The sequence below is a fragment of the Kryptolebias marmoratus genome, linkage group LG5 (assembly GCF_001649575.2).
Source record: "Kryptolebias marmoratus isolate JLee-2015 linkage group LG5, ASM164957v2, whole genome shotgun sequence".
Lineage (NCBI taxonomy): Eukaryota > Metazoa > Chordata > Actinopteri > Cyprinodontiformes > Rivulidae > Kryptolebias > Kryptolebias marmoratus.
This window is the reverse complement of record NC_051434.1, coordinates 23,527,525-23,541,430: the sequence shown is the minus strand read 5'-3', so window position 1 is coordinate 23,541,430 and position 13,906 is coordinate 23,527,525.

The following is a 13,906-nucleotide window of genomic DNA, read 5'->3' as shown; positions in this document are numbered from 1 at the left end:
CTGGAGGGACTATGTTTCTCGGCTGGCCTGGGAACGCCTTGGGATTCCCCCAGAGGAGCTGGCCCAAGTGGCTGGAGAGAGGGAAGTCTGGGTCTCCCTGCTTAGGCTGCTACCCCCGCGACCCGACCGCGGATAAGCGGAAGGTAATGGATGGATGGATGGATGGATGTTCCATTAAAATACACTTCCAATAAAGTATTGGCCTCAATGTCATTTTTATATTGAGGTGGTGGATGGTTTCTAGGAGTAATCAGTAATTCGATTAAAGTTACTTTTAAAAAGTAACTATGCCATCACTGATTGTAAGGTGTCTGGATGAGTCTCCCCATACCCAGTTGAAGCAAGGCCTTCTGCAGTATTGTCCTGGTATCACCCAGCAGACCAGGAGCATCTTTTACATGTTGATCAAGGGCTGGGGTGAGCTATCTTCTAGGAAGCTATGATGATAAGGGCGGCTCAGCAAGACAATTGCAGATCTCAAGGAAGTACAGATACAAGTAAGTATTAACAAGAGTTCTTTAACCATAGATTACCACTTAGGAAAATTCTCAAGAAGATAAGAAGCTAAAAATATTCATCATGTCAGGACAAACGGACCATCGAAGAATGCGTCCTCAGCTGAACTTTTCATGGCTAGATAATCAGTTCCTGCCTGATGACATTCAGCTATGCGGGAGCAACCGGAGCAAAACAGCTCTCTCCAGCTCAACCTGAAAGCGAAGCATGTTATGGTAAAGAACAGTGAAACAGAACAGAATCCTAACATTTTTGTGGTTGAAACATTGTACTTTTAAACTGCTATTTTGAGAGTTATTGCAACAGAATTTTAATGATTTTAATGATAATAAAGTTATGGTAAATGGACTGTGCTTATATAGCACCTTTCTAGTTAACCAGCTACTCAAAGTTCCTTTCCTACACAATCTGCCCTCATCCACAAGGCACTCTACAAAGCCAATCTGAATAAATCATTTTATAGTCTAATCAATGCTTTAAACTGCCTTCATACACCAATGGAGCACACCTCGGAGGCAATCAGGGGTTCAGTGTCTTGCCCAAGGACACTTCGACGTGTGGCTGCTGCCAGGAATCGAACCTCCAGCTGTCTCATTGGAGGACGACTGCTCTACTGATCCACAGCTGCCCCATTATCATAATAAAATCTTTGAATACTTTCCTTTTAATTACTTTTGGGTTCTTTAGAGTCCAATTATTACATATTGCTCCAGTTTTAGTTTGGGTTTTGATTTCCCCTCCTTATCTTGAAGTAAAAGCTTAATTCAAAAAATGTTTTTGAGATTCTATTTTGACTTTATTCTAAACATAGCAATTTCATTCCAAAAAACTTTTTTTTGTGTGTTTTGAGTAACCCTACTACACCATGGTAAGGCACTAAACTATCGTAATTTATTGTTAAGTGTATTTTTTTCATTCCTTAGTGAATGGATTGCTATCTCTACTAAATTAAGTTGTGTGTAGCTGTCCATAAAAATTACTCATTGCATACACATCTAGAATGAACAAATCCTTGAACAGAACACTCAGAGTGGATTGACTGTGGTGACTTTATTATAAACACACTAATAATATTGATCATATTTGATAATTCTCTAAATTTAGATAAATAGATTAAAAAAACACAACTGTTGTTCTAGCATGTAGACGTGTATGTTAACAGAAACATTATTCTTGTTTATAGAAGGATAAAAATCTGCTTCTGAAACTTAGCTGTATTCTGTGTTCTGTACACTTTATATTTCTTTTCCTTCAGCGAGGTCACATTTCCAGATACATTTCCTGAGTACAACATTCTTGTCATGATTAATAGACTTGGAACAAATCAATACTGTACAGCGTTGGGAAAGAAAAAGGAGACATGCAAGAATTTGTCTGAAATTTGTGTCCTTCAATTCACTGGATAACTTTTACCATGTGACAGAAATCAGTTTTATAAAGATAAACATAGATGTTTTTGTCTGAAACGGTTGGAAAAAAAGAGAAAAATCTTTTAAATTGTTATCTAGGAATTGTGCTTCCTCACCTGTGTCATTTTATTATGTTGCAATTATTTTTCACACCAACATGTAAATAAAACAAATCTTTTCCTGATGAATTTATACACAAATATACCAACGTCCAATGACTGGTCTAAACTGACAGCCTTTAATGTACAAGTTGACATTGCCCACCCTCCCTACAGGCAATTAGGCAGGACCAATCTACTTTCTAATAAAAGAAAATTGCTGGGGGACATAAAGCTAATCAGTGGCATTGAGCAAGTACAGGGACCCACCTCTTTAATTGATAGATCACTTCAAGCCACTCAACATCTCTCCAACCCTTTGGCGGGGGCCCTTGTCAATCATGTCAAAGTATTTGAAAAGTTCAGGCGCTGCAGTAACTGTCTGTGTTGTTCTCAGTGTGTTCATTACGCTGCTCCTCTGTCAAAAGGAACAATATATGTGTTGGAGACAGAGGCTGAGAGGCTGTGTCTTAAGTAATTTATTGTTAATGAGATTTTTGTTAATAAATGTGTATTTCTAAGCAATTAACATGCAAATATTAGCCAGTTCTGCTCAGAAACAGTGAATCTAAATTCCTGAGGACTACACTGCGTGCACTAAGTTTCTCAGAAAACCATAACTAGTTGCTCCCATCATACTAAGCATTGTCGCTAATTGCTTTTCTGTGACAATGTTGTTTGCCTCAAAGACCTGCTACTAACATTCCACATACACTAGCCGACTGAGAAGGATCAAGTATCTGTGATTGGTACAATTGAATCTCAAGACATTCTGGAGCAAACTGTGCTTGGTCTCAGTCACAGTTCATAGGTCATTCAACAGAATAGTACCGTAACTGAAAACACCCAACAATAGCTGAGAACAAAACATTGGCCTTCTGAGCTCTGATCTAAATCCTGTGACCATCTGTGAAAGAAACTGAAACCTTCAGTATGGAGAAGGAATTCTTCAGACCTGAGACAAATGGAGCAGTTTGTTAATGAGGAGTGGGCTAAAATACCTGTGAACAGGTGCAAAACTCTCTTAGAGACTAAAAATAAAAATCACTTGATTGCCTCAAAAGTTTGTGCAACACAATTATAAGTTAAGGATACAATCTTTTTTTGCAAGGCCAGTTTCATTAGTTTGTTTTTAATATTAATTCCGTTGAAGTAAAATTAAAAAGCAATAACTGATTTTAATTAGTTGATTTTTAGTAATTTTTTTTCAATTTTATTACTTTTTCAGTTTCAGGTTATTTCAGTGACCTTTTTCGGTTTTTAGTTTTTTAACAAAGTGGTGCAAATACATTTGTCAACATTTTTAAAAATACATCCAGTCTACAGTGCCACGATGCTGCTAAAATACTGCTAACAGATAATGACTGACTATTTTTCCCCCCTGTAGTACAACTGTCATTTAGGTTCAGTAAACCAGCTAATATGCTTAGGCCAGCATGCGCCTCCATGTTTACATGTCATGTCAATGCCGTGTTGCATGATTGACAGCATAACAGCATTGATGTGACAGAGAAAAATGAGAAAAGAGGAGAAAAAAGATGTAACAGAATGATGTAAGAAGGACATACTTACTCTTACTACTATTTTAGTCTGTCATTTAAAAGAGGCACTGCATCAAATTTATCAATTAATAACAAATTGAACTGTGTCCTATGGAAAATCAATATTATTTAAATTGCTTGATTTCATCACCCTTAGTACTCATCTGATCTCAACTGAAGGCTGAATTTGTTCATTTACAGGAAGCCTTAATCATACTGTAGCATGTTCTGTAGTTAGATTGTTTCATAAGCATTTCTACAGTTATACATTCATGCAGCGGCTCTATAGTTAGACGTTCACGACAGGAGATAGAGAAAGCTGGGGAAGAGAAGGGAGTGGGTGGAACCTCTGAGTTGGTCTGTACGGCATGGCTGTGATCGACAACAGCTATTTTATTGAAAACCGTTTCGACTTTAACAAGAGTCACCCTTTGTCTGAGTTACCATGCATAGGCAGAGAAAGTGTTACAATACATATTACCAAAGAGACCAAATTTGCCTTTTTAAGATTTTATTACAAATAACTAAAACAAAATTACCAAACAAACAATAAATCAACACAACAAAATTAACACAAAATTTAATAATATTAATTTTAATAATAGATTGAGTTTTAGCATCAAATAATTACTGAGTTATATTCACTTAACACAGATTTAACCCTTTATGATCTGAGGGAGGACTTTGATCATAAATTTATTTAAAACACAAAAATCTTTTTAACAGAATAAATTAGGATTAGGATCTCTGTTTTAAATTTCACATGTGCAATAATTTGTCTTTTACATTTGAATTTAGGTCAGAAGAATGTTCATAACTCATCAGATTAGTTTAAGAAAGGATCAGATTAGAAATGAAACATTTTGTTTATGAGCTGGGATCATCTTTAAGTGTCATAGCCAGAACAAACATTGATTTTCTTATTACCAGTATGGAAGACTTTAAGGGCACCTTACCACATTGAGGCTGTGTGGCTAGCTGTCTGTCTGTCTTTTTGAGTTTATTAGACCTCAATAGAACTACGGAGAAGAGGCATGTTTAGGACAAAAAGTCTGAGGGCTAGTGGGTCAGCGTTATGTCCAAGGTCACCTGAGGTTGTGCCAAAGGCTTTAAAGAATGCTGATCCTTGATGTACTCCCACCTCCACATTGAAGCTATCTGTCACTCCTACAGCACACCTCACCACTGTCCTGGTGTCCTCATACATGTCCTGCTGTCCTCATACATGTCCTGCTGTCCTCATACATGTCCTGTACCAGTCTAACACAATTCTCTGCCACTCCAGATGTCCTCATACAACAGCACAGCTCCTCCCTCAGCTTCCTGTTGTTTGCTTTTTCTAAATCCACAAAGACACAATGAAGTTCTTTCTGACCCTCTCTGTTCTTCTCCATCACCATCCTCAAAGCAAACCTGGTGTCTGTGGTTCTTTCTTGGTATAAAACCATACTGCTGCTCACAAATAGTCACCTCTTGTCCAAGTCTATTTTCCACAACTCTCTCCCAGATCTTCATTGTGTGGCTCATCATCTTAATTCCTCTGTAGCTGCTACAACTCTGTACATCATCTTTGTTCTCAAAGATTGGCACCAAGACACTTCTCCTCCATTCCTCAGACATTTTCTCACTCTCCAGAATGCCACTGAATAATCGATTCAAAAACCTCACTGCCATCTCTCCTAGACATTTCCATACATCCATTAGTATGTCATCAAGTCCAGCTACCTTTCTGTTCTTCATCTTTTCTCAAAGCTTTCTGGACCTCATCCTTACTAACCTTTTCCACTTCCACAGTTTCTATGACCTCTACTCTTCTTTCCCTTTCATTCTGGTCATTCATCAGCTCCTCAAAGTACTTCCATCTTCCCATCACTCTCCTCTCTTGTTAGAACATTACAATTTCTACCTTTAACAAGCCTAACCTGCACATCCTTTCCAGCCTGGTCCCTCTGTCTTGCCAGTCGATACAAGTCCTTCCCTCCGTCCTTAGCGTCCAGCCTCTTGTAAAACTCATCATATACCTCCTGTTTTGCCTTTGCTACCTCCCTCTTTGTCTTATGTTGGCTCTCCAGATATATTCCTGTTTACTCTCTGCAGTCCCATTTCTTCCTGGCTAACCTCTTCCTCTGGATAACTTCCTGCACTTCACTATTCCACCACCAGGTTTCCTTATTATCTGTTCTCTGTCCAGATGACACATCAAGTATCTTCCTATCTGTCTCTCTAATCACTGTAGCTGTAGCGGCCCAGTCATCTGGAAGCTCTTTCTTACCACTCAGAGCCTTTAACAGCTCCTTCCTGAACTCCTCACAACATTCTTCCTTCCTCAACTTCCACCGTTTGGTCCTCTTCTCTGCCTTTACTCTTTTCCTCTTCATCACTACAACAGTCCTCCTACACACCGCCATCTGATGCTGTCCGGCCATGCTTTCCCCTGCCACAACCTTACAGTCCACAATCTCCCTCAGGTTACCTCTTCTACACAGAATGTAGTCTACCTGTGTACTCCTGCCTCCACTCTTATAGGTAACCCTGTGATCCTCCCTCTTTTGGAAATAGGTGTTGACTACAGACATTTCCATCCTCTTGGCAAAATCCACCACCATCCATCCTTCCTGGTTCCTTTCCTTAACACCAAACCTGCCCATCACTTTCTCATCTTGTCATGAATGTAGGTGTTTTGGGTTCTTTATTTGGGGTTTTTGTGTATGTTTGTGGGTTTTTGTTCATGTTTTGTCACTATTCACCTCCCCAGTAATTTTCCGGTCACGCCTTCCACACCTACCTCACCTGCTCCTTGTCATGTCCACAGCTGCAACCAATCTTCATCTCTCCCTCAGCCTTTAAAACCGGTCTCTGTCTCTCCATTCTCCACTGGGTCATTCTGTTCCTTGTCTTGTCATGTGTAGTCTCCCTTGTACCTTGTCTCGCCTTTCCTTGTTATTTTTGGAGTTTGTTTTAGTTCATTCTTGCTGCCACGCCAGCCATTTGTTTTGTTATTTTTTCGTTTCTTTAATGAATTACTTTCTTTTAAAAGATGAGTCTGCGTTCTGGGTTCGCCTCCGTCTCCCCGCCTATTGACACATCTCCTCTGTTTACTTCACCAACATGTCCACTCAGGTGTGCTCTGATTACCACTCTCTCCTCCCTGGGAATACTCTCCATCACTTCATTGGGATTCTTCAAGACTTTCTCTTTCTCTTCTACATCACATCCAACCTGTGGAGCAGAACCACTGACAACATTCAGCATCAGACCTACTTCTACCTTCAGATTCATCACCCTATCTGACACTCTTTTCACCTCAACTACATTCCTTGCTAACTCCTCCTTCAGGACCACCCCTACTTCATTTCTCTTCCTATCCACAGCATGGTTAAAACAGCTTATACCCTGCCTCAATGCTGTGAGCCTTGCTGCCCTTCCACTTGGTCTCTTACACACAGAATACATCTACCTTCCTCCTCTGCATCCTGTCAGCCAGCTCTCTACCTTTGCCTGGTCAGGATTATGTCAAAATGAATATTTGACTCAACCTGCTGGTTTTGTTAAATAAGTATTTATTAATTGGCATTTTGTACTGTACTGAATGTGTTGTATTATAACAAGAATCTAGTTTACTATAATTTGGTTTGAATCTAGATGTGAACTGGATTTATGACTTGGACTTCTTTTGTATTGTGCCCTAAGTGTCACAGCTTCATCTGTTCCTGCCACGCCTCCTGCTTCTAGTCATGCCACAGCCACGTAATGTTCCACTCGTCCCAGTTCCAAGCCACGCCTATGTTACCATGCCCACGCAATCACAGTCATCTGCTTCACCTGTATTCACTTGCATATATACTCAGCCCACAGTCACCCAGTGCCAGATTATTGAACGGTTTTAACCAGTAGATGTGCAGCGTACTCTCACAGCTCATGCCTGATTCCTTGTTTCACGACCCTTGCCTAACCAACGACCTACGAGCCTTGCCTGCCCCTTTCTGGACACCTTATTGGACTCTGCTTCCTGGTACCCAACCTCGCCACGCACCTCTGGACTTCGCCTTTTGGATTCTCCCCTTTTGGATTTGGTTTTCGCTCTCGGATTTTCTGGCACTGACCCCTGGCCTGGACTCGGACTCTCTCTCTCGCCTTAGCCCCTTTCAGACTCTCCTGTCTGAACCCGAACACCGATCCACGGAGGACTTACCAGTTCCGGTCCTGCTTCCTGGCGGTCACGTGAGTGCCCAGTTCAGAGACTTTGATTCAGCTCTTGGTCCGTTAACAATAAACACCTTAAAACTTTGTCTAAGTGTGCTTGTACTGAATCCTGCCAAGCCTCGCCTTGTCACTAAGATTAGTTTTGTTTTGAATTGGCAGTTTACAGATTAAATGAAATGGATTGCAAGAAAATAACAGTTTTTCTTGATGGAACAAAATTTTCTGCTTGAAAACACAGAACGTGGAAGTTGGTGTGAAAGTTAATTTGACACCTGCCTAAATGAATTTGATGATAATTCAAATTCTAATCTCGACATGTGAAAAGTATTTCCTTTAAATGTAATAGTGTTGTTAAATAATAAAAAAATATCACCAAATATCAAATCAAGTTTAATTTGTACAACTAAAGCAGTTTTCATCATCTGTGCAATTCAACTCTACCTGCATGATACTGAACACTGCAATTGTTTATGGCAGAAGCATCTGATTATGATATAAAATGAGGGAGCAAAATTGGGAAAGTGCAAATCTTATTACCAATTAAGTCTTATACTGTGATAGTGCCTATGACAGAGTGTGCAGTGTACCTCAGCTGGATGTCCTGATGCATTAATCTTTTTTGTTGTGGTTTTGTTTTCATTTAACCAATCTCAGCTAAATGCTAACTTCAATTTGACATTTAAAGCTAGATTTAGATTTAAAAAAACATTAGTTTTAAGGTCAAACTTTGTGCTGACCTTGGACATCTTTTCAACCCAAAACTACTCAGAAGTAAGACAGCATGAAGGAACACAGATTACAATTTTTATGAACTTGTGGTTATTTTGTTCTCCTGAAAAGCAATAAAAGGTTTGCAAAAGTTTTTTGGTTTTTTTCTGTTCTGCTCGATTCATTAGCATGTGGTGGAGTTCATGGTTGGTGAAGCAGAATTTGACAGAACCAGTTTCACGCTCACCTGAACAAATAAAGACACATATGCTGAATATATTCTATTGTATATTTCAATGACAGAAAAATCTGAATGCTGTCATTTTAAAAGAAAGATACCTGCAAATGTTTAAGATGAGTTTAATTTTTTATTTCATTGGCACTTAAAGCATTTTAATTTTAACAGATGGGAGCAGGTAAATTCAAAAAAGGTAAAAAAACAAGAACAACTAAACTTCTATTCTGTAGTTGAAGACGTTTTGCTTCTCTTTCGAGGAGCTTTCTCAATTCAAAAATGGAGAGTGTGGAGTTGAGCTTTTAAAGCTGAGATGTGATGTAAGCTGGATTGCTTGCAAATTGTTCTCACTCTCCATGAACATCAGCAGAGTGGAGCAGGGTTGCCATATAGAAAATGACAAAATGTTGTACTGTCACTTTAAAATGAACATATTTTCATTCAAACTATATTATGAGCTGGGTGAAGGTCCACTGTGTCGCACAGCAGGAATGTTCATGTGACGACAAACAATTTGGAGGGGGTTTTTTTTATACACAGAAAAGCCAAAAGAATTGTATAATTTTTTTTTTTCTTCAAAAAAAAAAAAAAAAGAACAAAAAAAAAACTACTGATCATATATTGTGCAGGCCCTAAAACTATTGTAGAAATGCCATATTTATTGTTTATCTTGTAACACTGGTCTGGAGAGCAGGAAGGATTCTGTTTCTCCGTCTCTCACTTCTGCACTGCACACATCTGAAAAACATACTGTTCTCATTTAAAAGCGCTGTTAGTTTTAACCACATATGTTTATTCATAATGTAATTTCTATTTTCATGGTTTAGACAACACATTTTTATGCATTTTTTGCTAAACTTCAGCAGACCAGGGAAGATTTCAGTTTGAGCAATCAAAAACCCAATTAGTTAGTTTGATGTAATTATATTCATATTCTTTATATTTGGTTTGCGGCTAATTGGGGATCATTTTGGTCAGCCTGCGGCCATATGATACATCCCATCAGGATGGACGTATAATGATGTGCCACCAGCACGAGTGTATTGTGTCTTGTTTCATTTTATTAGTGTGATTGTGTCAAGGAGTGTTGAAACCCTTAATTCAGGGGAGTTACATTGGGCAACTGACAGAGGCTCTATGTAAGCTTGGTCTTTGGTGTGCTTCCGTGGTTGTTTGTAATTTTTTCATCTCAAAAACAACCGTAAAACTCTCAATTTATAGCAGTTTTTCACTTGATAGCTCCGCCCCTCTCTTCACCCGAGTGTCCAAAACATGCGGCCGCAGATCAGATGAAACGACAACAAAGTCGATCATTGAACTGCGACCTAGGGTGTCCTGGTGCCAAGAGCAAATATGGACACCCTTATGTTTGAACATGGTGTTCGTTATGGACAATCCATGACGAGCACAGAAGTCCAACAACAGAACACCGTTCGGGTTCAGATCAGGGGGGCGGTTCCTCCCAACCACACCCCTCCAGGTCTCACTGTCATTGCCCACGTGAGCGTTTAAGTCCCCCAGTAGAACAAGGGAGTCTCCAGGAGGGGCACCCTCCAGTAACCCCTCCAAGGACTCCAAAAAAGGTGGGTAATCTGAACTGCTGTTCAGCGCATAAGTGCAAACAACAGTCAGGACCCGTCCCCCCACACGTAGGCGGAGGGAGGCTACCCTCTCGTTCACCGGGGTAAACCCCAACGTACAGGCACCAAGATGGGGAGCAACAAGTATGCCCACTCCTGCTCGGCGCCTCTCACTGGGGGCAACTCCAGAGTGAAAGAGTGTCCAACCCCTCTCAAAGAGACTGGTGCCAGAGCCAGAGCCGTGCGTTGAGGTGAGCCCGACTATTTCCAGCCGGAACCTCTCAACCTCACACACCAGCTCAGGCTCCTTCCCCACCAGAGAGGTGACATTCCACGTCCCTAGAACCAGCTTCTGTAGCCGAGGATCAGACCGCCAAGGTCCCCGCCTTCGGCCACTACCCATCCCACATTGCACCCGACCCCTTTGGCCCCTCCCATAGGTGGTGAGCCCATGGGAAGGGGGACCCACGTCTCCTCTTCGGGCTGTGCTCGGCCGGGCTCCATGGGCTCTGGCATGAAAAGCTGCAGGAAATATGCATACAAATAATATTAAGGAATACTAAGTCTTTAATTTTAATTAATTTTTTTATTGAATATTTTGGGTTCAGTAACAAAAGCTAAACTTTATCTTTAAAATCTGAACTCCTTTTTTTCCTTCACAGTAATACTTGTTCTTTTCTACACTGTCCTTCTCCAACACCTAAGACTGATTTTCATGTGTACACAGTGGTCTTAACAAAGGGAAATAGCACTTTGCCTTCACAGATGAATGCCACAGCCTTGGCAAAAACAAACAAAAGGATTGTTCAGTAGCAAGAAAATGGCCCTGAGACGGGACACACAGTTCACCCTTTTTTCAGCGTTTGTTATTTTGCACTCTAAACTGACAAAATGAGCTGCCTGCATGTCAGATGTGCAACAAAGCATATTTACAGTTATGCTGTCCGTAGTTATCATCAGAGCAAGCAGCTGGAGCCCTTTTAAAGACAAATCTTTTAACGTATTTATAAAGACGAATTTAAGGAATCTTTGCCAATAATAACACCTGAAGCTCTAATTGTGACATTTAAAGAAATGATGAGATGAGGTACTTTGGAGACAGTATAAGATATATGATAATCCATCCAGTTTCTTTACTCGCTTTCTCTGTTCTGAGTCAAGGGAGAGCTGGTGCATATCTCCAACAATCACTGTGTGAGAAGTGGGGGACACCCTGGACAGTTTGTAAGTCCATCACAGGGACACAAAGTGACAAACAACTGTTCACACTCTCACTGATACCATGGGACAATTTAGAGTTAACAAATAAGCTAACAGACAAGTTTTTGGTCTGTGGGAGGAGACTGGAGAACTCAAAGAAAACCCACACTTGCAAGAGGAGAAAAGCCGAGGAGGAAAACCTGCAAACTTCTCACCACTTTCAGTGTTGCCAGATAGGAAATTTTGAAGTGGCTTAAAATTATTGAATTTTTAGGAAAGTTATTGTACACACCCAATTTACATTCTAAATTGGCTCAGAATTGGCTCCTTCAATAACACATTATTATAGACAGTGGAGAAAGCCCGTAATGCATTTTTATAAAAAAAAAAAATCCAACAAAACGATTGAAAAAAGCACCTTTACTTGTGTGCAGTACAGGATGAGCCACCGGCCTGAACTGGCAGACTGAAAAATGCAAATGATGCATAGTATAAACAAGCTAGCACAGTATACATGCACATCATATCCTCATTGTGTTTGGTAATAAATTAATTTAGCAATGCACTGAAGCAATCAAATCATTGTACAATATGGGAGTTTTGGAATATTTGATTATACAGAGGGCAAAATTATAATAAAAATAGATAATATTGTATGTCTGCCAATGCTGGCTGCCGTGCTGCCCAGATGAGATCATAAGTGGTATGAACAGTTTTCTGATTTTTTCCCCTCTATTACTCACTGGCATTTATCATGTACGCTGCTTAAAAGTTTTTTTTTTCCCCCGTCAAGCTCAACATATATTATTTGTGGACTATACACAAAACAACATAATTTCAAAGGCTATTAGTCATGACATTAAATAATTCCACAGGCAGCGTAAATAATGGAAGCAGCTAAATGCAGCCACTGTTGTCATGGCTTTAATGTGTTGTCTTTGTGTGGGAGACCTGATAACAGCAACAACAGGGCCAGTGAGGAAGCTCTGAGCATCACTGCAATCACACTGTCACAAAGAATGAGGTAATTTATGGCTCTGCTCAAACCAGCAAGTGCCCACTAGTGGGATTTGCAAATCTACCGTACATGTGATTGGAAATGAAAGAGAGCATTTCAAGTTATGCAGAATGTGTGTTTTAAACCACTTTTGTAAAGTAATTATCTTTAGCCTGAGATGACAGCAATTATGCAGGTAGGCATACAATATTCAAATGAAACACAGTTTGGACAAACTGTTTTTTTGTTTGTGTGTGTGTGTTTGTGTCTGGTTTATTTCTAGCAAGGGAGTAAAACTAACTAAAGAAAATCAAGGATAAACAGAGGATGTTGTTCAGTAATTGCTCCTGAGAATACTGCGCAAGTTTCAAGAAAAAAAAGTTTCCTGTTGTGGAGTGAAAGCAAGTTATAATAACCTAAATTTCCAGTACAGACTTTTAGTGAATTTGATGTTAAAAAAATATTTTCCTTTTTTGGGGAACAAATCTCTTGTGTTTTTCAAATAATAGTAATAATAATAATAATAATAATAATAATAATAATAATAATAATCTGAAATGTGTTATAGTGTTGCGGCTTCCAGGGAAGTTACAATTTCTAAAATATTTATGACTCATATTTTGTTTCAAACAGTAGAGAAACACCCCTAAGATTATTATCCAGCTCCACTGGACTTTCCAAAGAATAGCTTGGTCACTTTTGAAGTAATGTTCTGTCAACTAGTTATTAATAGTTAGAACCTTATCAGTCACAGAACATACAGTGCCTATAAAAAGTATTCAACCCCTTTGTGGTTTATGTTTTTAATTGTTGTCATAAATTAATCATGGTCAATATAAATTGGCATTTTCGACAAAAAACAAAAATCTTTAATGTCAAAAGGAATTTGTTTTTTTTTAAAGAGTAATACCAATTAAATAAAAAAAAAACAAATTCGGAACCTCCATATAAATATGAATTTTAATCTAAATTTTCTTCAACAGAGTCTCTCTCTTTGCCCCTCTCCATAAAGCTCAGACTGGTGAAGAACCTGGACAACAGTTGTTGGAGCTCAGTCTCTCCCATCTCACCTGCTGAAGCTTGGACCTCCTTCAGAGAGTCACAGGGGTCCTGGTGGTCTCTCTCACTGTTCTCCTTCTTCACGGTCACTCAGTTTGTGAGGACGGCCTGCTCTTGGTAGATTTACACGTTTCATATTCCTTCCATTTCTTGATGATGGATTTAACAGAACTCCTGTGGAAGTTTAGAGCCTTGGAAATCTTTTTGTATCCATCTCAACTTGTACTTTTCAACAATCTTTTCTCTGAGTTGCTTGGAGTGTTCTTTTTTTCTTCATGATAGCAAGGAATACTGCTATCATGAACCAGTGAACAGACCTTTCAAACACAGGTGTTCTTATATTGCAATGCAAACATTTTA